Genomic DNA, 7856 nt, shown 5'->3' with positions numbered 1-7856 from the left:
TCCTTTAGATAGTAATACCTCTTTGCAAAATTGTTTGCACTTCTAACTAAAAGCTAAAGGTTGCATTTCAGCTGGCTGAAGATCTTTCTTTAAGTCTCAATGTGTTTTCCATAGGTGGAACCTATGCAGTCAGAAGTAAATACCCCTGTTAAATAGAGCTGACTTCTGGAATGCTCTGTACAGGACCCAAAGTCATGCCAATTGTAATAAATTGGGTGTTATGCTATGCATTGCTGCTTTTTGGTGTGTGTGTGTGTGTGTGTGTGTGTGAGAGAGAGAGAGAGAGAGAGAGAGAGAGAGAGAGAGAGAGAGAGAGAGATTGGAAGGACCAACACAGTTGCCTGCCTTTAAAAAACAAAACAAAACTCTCCTTCAAAACAGGCTGTTTGGGAGCATGCCTATTATTTTACCACCACATAACTGTTTACAGATGACAATTTCTGCTGGTGCTAGAGCAGAAACTTTTCTTTCTAACGAGAATTGGTGCAAAGTTGTAGCTGTGTGAGTGAGCAGCTCCACCAGTAAATCCCAGGTTCAGATCTTGTCTCAGACATGAGCTCACTACACAGTCCTGAATCTGCAACAGGGAGACAATATACTAGCCAGTCCTAGAAGGTTCTTGTAAATATTTCTGACATCACATATGAAAAGCAATAGGTTGTTGCTATGCAAATTCTTTTTATAATAATAATAATAATAATAATAATAATAATAATAATTTATTATTTATACCCCGCCCATCTGGCTGGGCCTCCCCAGCCACTCTGGGCGGCTTCCATAGAAACCAAAAATACAGTAAAATATTACAAATTAAAAACTTCCCTGAACAGGGCTGCCTTAAGATGTCTTCTAAAAGTCTGATAATTGTTGTTCTCTTTGACATCTGATGGGAGGGCGTTCCACAGGGCGGGCGCCACTACCGAGAAGGCCCTCTGCCTGGTTCCCTGTAGCTTTGCTTCTCGCAATGAGGGAACCACCAGAAGTCCCTTGGCGCTGGACCTCAGCGTCCGGGCAGAACGATGGGGGTGGAGACGCTCCTTCAGATATACTGGACTCTTAAATGGAGAATTTGCCCAAATTGTCATTTAGGTTTCTTAAATACCTAGAGGGCATGGCTAGTAACTTATAGGAGTTTGTTTAAAGACCAGGTTAGATAAATGTTGATTAGATGGGTTTGGCAGACAGTCACTCCACAAGGCAGCAGGACAGCTGGGCAAACTTGGAAGGTCATGGTTCCCTTTAATCCAAGAACAGCCATCACTGGACTAGTCCCTTCCAGAAGCAGACTTTGTTAATATGACATATTTAAATAGCACCATCTATGGGCCATCTCCGTGCTTTACAAGATATAAGGGGAAAGGTCCCTGCCCTGAGGGGCTTCCAGTCAGAAATTCAAAACAGGGAAGGGGAAATTATTTCTTTGTTGGTTTTGTAACATTAATATATTGCCTTTCTTCCATCATGGAACCCAAAACAGTCTCCCTGTGCTTCCTAGGCCTGAGTTCACCCATCCTGGCACTGAAAAGACCCAGACGTGCTTAGCTTCATCAAAGTAGGGGCTGCATGTACCCTGGGAAATGGCTTCAAGGGAATGATGATGACTTGATGACTCAGGAGGTCTCAGGCAAATTGTATTAGTCTTCAGATATCTGACAATTGTAAGGGAAGTAATTCAGAGCAGCTTTGGCAAGGCTTGCAGCCAGTCCATACAGGAGGGACTGACACTGAACTTCTTTACTCCTGGGCCATGCAGAGGCAGATATTGATTTACATGCCTAGGAGCTGCAAATATGTGATTTATGAACACATAAGAGCCTAAGAAGCGCCTACTGGATCAGGCCAGTGGTCCACCTTGTCCGGAATCCTGTCCCCACAGTGACCAACCATGTGCCCAGATGGGAATCCTGCACACAGAATTTGAGTGCTTCAGTGACTCCCTCCTTGTTATTGTTCTCTAGCGGCATACTGCCTTGGCTCAAACAGAGATTTCAGAACAGAAGAAGAGCCCTGCTGGATCAAGACAAAGGGGGCCCATCTAGTCCAGCAGCCTGTTCTCACAGTGGCCAACCAGGTGCCCACACAAGCAGGACCAAAGCACCAGAGCCTTCTCCCCTCCTATGCTTTCCAGCAACTGGTATTCAGAAGCACTGCTGCCGCCAATTGTGGAAGCAGAGCATGGCCAACTTGGCTTATCAATAGCCTTTTCCTCTTCCATGAATTTGTCCAATCCTTTTTTAAAGCCCTCCAAGTCGGTGGCCATCACTGCCTCCTGTGGCAGGGAGTTCCATAGTTTAAATATGTCCCACTCAAAGGACAGGTTTCTTTTTATCTGTCCTGACACTTTAAAATAGTTCCCTTTTTGGAAGAAAAAAAAGGGGAGCTTCCTGTACTGGGGCATTGAGGCAAGAGACTCTCCTTCAAACGATGTTTCAGAAAACACCTGGGAGTTGATCTGTGCTGTAACTCAAGCAGACACACTAACTAAAACTGACCACAATGTAGTTATGTTCAAAAACCTCAGGGGAGGGATTGCTGAGGGTGGGGGACGGGACCAGCGGAAGCTAGTTAAAAAGACCCTAAAGTTTAGAGCAAGGAAATTAAAAAACCTTTGGCTCAGCATGGAAGCTGTATATAAGCAGATTCACAGAAACAGCTCGGAGGAACCTTAAATGAAAGGAACGGCAGCGGTTGCAGCACACGGCCTGGTGTGGCAGGTGGGGGGGGGTCACCTCTTGAATCGGGGGGGGGGTCGTTCAGAGTATCATCAACAGGAGCAGGACAACTTATAATGGAAAATGAAAGAAATGTAATTGAAATTGATTGAAATTGAAATTGAAATACTTTATTGTCACTTGTACAACTTGTATACAGTGAGATTACACGAGCTCCCCCCACTCAGCTCTCTTAGTCTTAATTCCCCTCGTTTACTGACCAAACCCGAAAGTCAGTTGCCCTGTTGTTATCTTTTAATTTAGCAGCCTAACAGCCCACGGATAGAAGATGCCATCCATGCCCTTCCCCAAGCTGGGCATGGCCTGGTTCCTCGTGGGGGCAAAAGACAGTCATAGGCAGTTTGACTGCTCCTGTATCAAAGCCACTTTGGAATGCAACATGGATCCTGCCCTGACAGAAGTTTCTAGTAGGAGGGTATCTCTGTATCTCCTCTACATATCAGGATACTGCTGAGATCTCTGTCTGTAGCACCTGTGTGCACCCTGACACTTGTAAGGCGTCAACTCGGATTATTACAGAAGTGCACCTGACACCTTCCTTAGGTAGGCATGCCACACACACACACATACACACACCTTAGGACCGACCATTGCTGCATCGTCACTTTTCTTTCACTCTACCTGGTCCCCAGTCACACCAGGCCACCATGGTAGTCAGATGAGAATGCATGTGATGTGGGATCATTAAGGAGGCATTTCGGAGGATGGTATAGAGAGCAGGAGGGGTGCAGACGGAGATAAGAACATAAGAAGAGCCTGCTAGCCAACCCGTTGCCTGTAGGAAACTCTCAAGCAAGACCTGAGCACAAGACCAACACACTCCTGTCCTGTTGCTTCTGGCCGCAACTGGTATTCAGAAGCTTTGGTGCCTCCAGCTGTGGATGCAGAGCACAACCATATTGACCGGTAGCTATTGATAGCTCTCTCCTCCTCTGTGAATTTGTCTAATCCTCTTTTAACGCATCTAGGTTGGTGGCCATTACTGCCTGGAGGGAGTTTCATAGTTTAACTCTGCACTGTCCAGAATCTCCCAACATTCAGTTTCATTCCATGTCCACAAGTTCTACTGTTACGAAAGAGGGAGAAAAAAAATTCTCCATCTATTTTTTGCACTACAGTCCACTATAAATCCACTGAAAACACACACCAGTACCCACAACACAACCCCAGCAGCCTCTTCTTTGCTTGAGGCACGTGCCTCATTGTACGTGGGAAGCTGCCTTAAAGCAGGTCAGGCTCTTTCTCCATCCAGCCCAGAGCTTTCCAAGCTGTGTGTTGCGACATGTTAGTGTGTCAACTGCTTTGTGTAGGCGTGTCGTGTGAACGCTTCCCCTGCTCATCCTGGGGCTGGAAAGGGGTTTGTTTAACCACTGGTTTGCTAGTAAAACTGAATTACTGTGCCATGAATTGATGCGTGTCTAAAAAGTGTGTCACCGAAATGAAAAGTTTGGAAAGCTCTGATAGCCCAATCTTGTCTACTCTTGACTGGGAGAAGCTCCCCATGGATTCAGGCAGAACTGCATTTTTGGAGTCTCCTGTTATTCCCCGCCCCCCTTTTCGTTGTTGTTGTTGAATTGCTTTGCAGAGTTAGCACACAGCTTGGAGCTGACTATGTACTGAATATTTTGCTGGAATAATCTGCCTTGGCTGCAATCTGGTCTGGAAAGAGAGAAAGTTTTGTTATAGGAAATACATACTTGGGTAGAAAGCAGGTGCAGCATAATCACATGATGTGGTGCACTCCACCATTTGAATGGCAATGCCCATCAACTCAGGAGAGGGCTCAAATATTTTACTGGGGGTGGCCGAAGGTCCCTTGGCCCCAGGAGTTGGCTCCTGTGGTAGGAAAGTTCTTTGTTCCAGCTAACTAAGTGAGCCATGATTGCCCCTTTGTTTTCATCAGATCCGAAAATATGAATTCTCTCTAAGAGGGTCCAAAGAAAAGACTGAAGGAGGCGGTAGGGGACAGCTGAAACTGGAGAATATCAGTTTAACACCAAAGGAAAGGTCAGCAGCACAGAGGTCAAGGGCCAGTGTGACAGTTGAGAAAGTTGAGGGTCCCCTTCTCAACCTGCCTTAACCCCTCAGCAAGCTGAGCTGCATCTCAGCAATATTTTTAAGTAGAATGCCAGGGATTGAACTTGTGACTTCCTGTGTGCAAAACAGCTGCTCTAACACTTACACGACACCTATTGCACTGGAACTATTTAAGGATGAACCAGATGACTTCCAGAGGCAAAGCTGTTATGCAAGAAGTCTGCCCCGTCTTAATATGTCTGCCTGTATCATACTGGGTCCTTTGCAATCATAGTCAGGTGCGTTGGACCTGCTCTGTTCCAATACGCTTTTCTTAAAGCCAGTAATACGTTATTGTTGGGTAGGCCATTTTTGTCAAAAGAGAAACTGATTGGTGCTGAGACAGTGGCCAGATATGAAATAGGACAGGATTCCAGTGCTTTTAACAGTTGTGTAGAAGAGGAAATTCCAGTGAATGTAATGAGCTTTCCCACAATGTTTACTGGCCACCAGTAAAATTATTCTATGAATTTGTCTGATCTTGTTTTAAAGCCATCTAGGTTGGTTGCCATCACTACCACTTTTGGGAGGGGGTTCTGCGGTTTAACTCTGCTCTGTGTGAACAAGTCTTGTCTCTTATCAGTTCTGTATCTTCCAACATTCAGCTCCACTGGATGTTCATAAGTTCTAGTGTTATGAGACAGCTGTCACTCCCTCTTAAAGGGGAAGGAGCTCTTCTTTCCTCTTTTATCTGCCCATCCTAGTAAGTGCATCACACGGAGACACGCTCCTTTGCGTGAGTCTGAGTGGCTCACGTGGAAACTTAACGCCAGGCTTCCACTAACCTAACATGTCCCACATATTTTGGACTCCCAACTCCTATCATCCCTGCCATGGGGCAATGCTTCCTGGGGCTGATGGGAGTTGGAGTCTAAAAAAATCTGGAGGTGGCCATGATGGAGAAAGCTGCCTTGCACCCTGGTATCAGCTGGTTGTCTTTGTTTGTTTCCTCTCTAATGCCAGCTTTGAGGGGAAGATGGGGCCTGGAAGTAGCCAATGTGACACTGCTTTGTTTGTTTTTGTTTGTTTGTTTGTTTGTAAAAAGTATTTGCATATTGCCGTGTCATTAAAAAATATACTGAAGCTGTTTGCAGCAATAAAACCATAAAAACCACAAAAGAAGTTTAAAACAGACATAAATTAACCACCCACGGCCTTTTAAATGTCTGTCAGACAGGTTTTGTTTTGTTTACACTATTGTGTTATGTATGTTGTGTGGTTTTTTGTTGTTGTAAACTACCTTGTGATCTTTGGACGAAAGCCAGTACAAAAATAAATAAATAATTTGTGGAAGGTTGTATGTTTAATTGCTTGCATAGGACTGGCAGAAAAGAAAAAATTTCAGAAGGTTTTGTTGTTGTTGTTGTTGTTTTTAAGTTGGCGCAGAAGGTTCCTGCTGAATCTCTATTGGCAGCATATTCTACAGGACTGAACTAAAGGGTCAGTTTATTGTTGTTTACAAATGAGCCTCGCCAACTCAGGGTATGACCAACAGCAGCCCTGCAGATTATCTCAGTGATCGAGCTGGGGGAGGAGAGTTCAGGCAATCCCCGAGGTACCCTGGACCAAAGTGACAGGCTTCTCAAATATTCGGGTCCTGTTTTACTCCTTTTCTTCACCATGGACCCCCCCCCCAAATCTGGGTATTGACTGGGTCACTGGAAGAATTGTTACCCTATACATGCGAGTGGTGCAAACAACAAGGGACCAGAGCCAGCCGCAGGAGGGAATAAGGTTGAAGATTGACCTCAAGTCTTGGCTAAGGTTAAGAACTTTGCCATGCAGAGCTTATATGGGTCAGGCAGGATGGGAGTTGTCTTCCAGCAGCAACCGGAAGGCCATGTTCTCCTCACCTGTGGCTTAGCAGAACCTCCATGCTCAAGAGGCAGGCTATCTCTCTGGACAGCAGTTGCTGAGGGTTTGACCCAGAGGATGCTCCTTATGTTCTTGGCAATCTGTTGTGTGGGTATTTAAAACTTTCCAGTTGTGTTGTGGTCTTGTGCTCTAGTTGGCTGTATGGGTGAAATTTAGTGTGGCATGTCAGTGTATCAGTCAAGGAGCCACAGTTCCATAATGCAACTGTTTAATAGACTATTGTATTTTAATATTCTGTTGGAAGCCGCCCATAGTGGCTGGGGAAACCCACCCAGACGGGAAGGGTAATAATAATAATAATAATAATAATAATAATAATAATAACAATAATAATAATAATTACTATTACTGCAGCATTAGAAAACAGGAGCTCTGGCATGATAGCCAGGGAAGCTAATGCAATATTCCCAGCATCTGAATGCATTAGCCCCAGGTGGCTTCTAGGCAAGCCCTAACACTCTCAGCCTCAGGAGTCCCCATCTGGGACATGGGGTTTTGTTCTCATTTACTTCTCCCATCATGGAATTCAAGGCTTTCCGGGTCTCCCATCCGGGCATCAACCGCCCCAGCCCTGCTCAACCTTCAGTGAGGTTCTGGTCTGCTCTGAGGTTCTGGTCTGGTCTGGTCTTTGGATCATATATATAGATGACAATGCCAGCCTCATTAACTAGGGGGTTGCAAGGATGGCAAAGATGTGTGTTGCAGCATTGTGAGTTGCCCTTAAAGGGCTGCAAAAAATGCTTCATCACAATTTCCAGGAGGGTTGTTGTGCTAGGCTGTGGCAGCAGAACCCAGCCAGTTCACCTTAAAAACACACTTGTTCTATGATGATTAACCCTATTATAGAAAATGCTTTTCCTATCTTAAACAATGCATATAATTTCCCACTTGGCACACAGTATACTTTTTGCATCCCATTGACATTTAGCCCCCAACAGTTTACACCCCCCCAAAAAACATACTGCCGCCATTCCTGTACCCATTGCTTATCCATATTCCTGAGCCAACTGAGGTTTACTCTTCATGCATCTGATTAAGCAGATTCTAGTCCACAGATGCTTCTTACTTAAATAAATCTTCTTTTTCTTTAGTCGTTAAGGAGCCACAAGCCTCTTCGCTGTGCTTGGTAATGCTAGCGATTCTAGCGCGGCAGAAGCGCGCTGAGTTCTGCTG

The sequence above is a fragment of the Podarcis cretensis genome (assembly GCF_951804945.1).
Source record: "Podarcis cretensis genome assembly, chromosome: Z".
Classification (NCBI taxonomy): Eukaryota; Metazoa; Chordata; class Lepidosauria; order Squamata; family Lacertidae; genus Podarcis; species Podarcis cretensis.
This window is presented reverse-complemented; position numbering follows the sequence as displayed.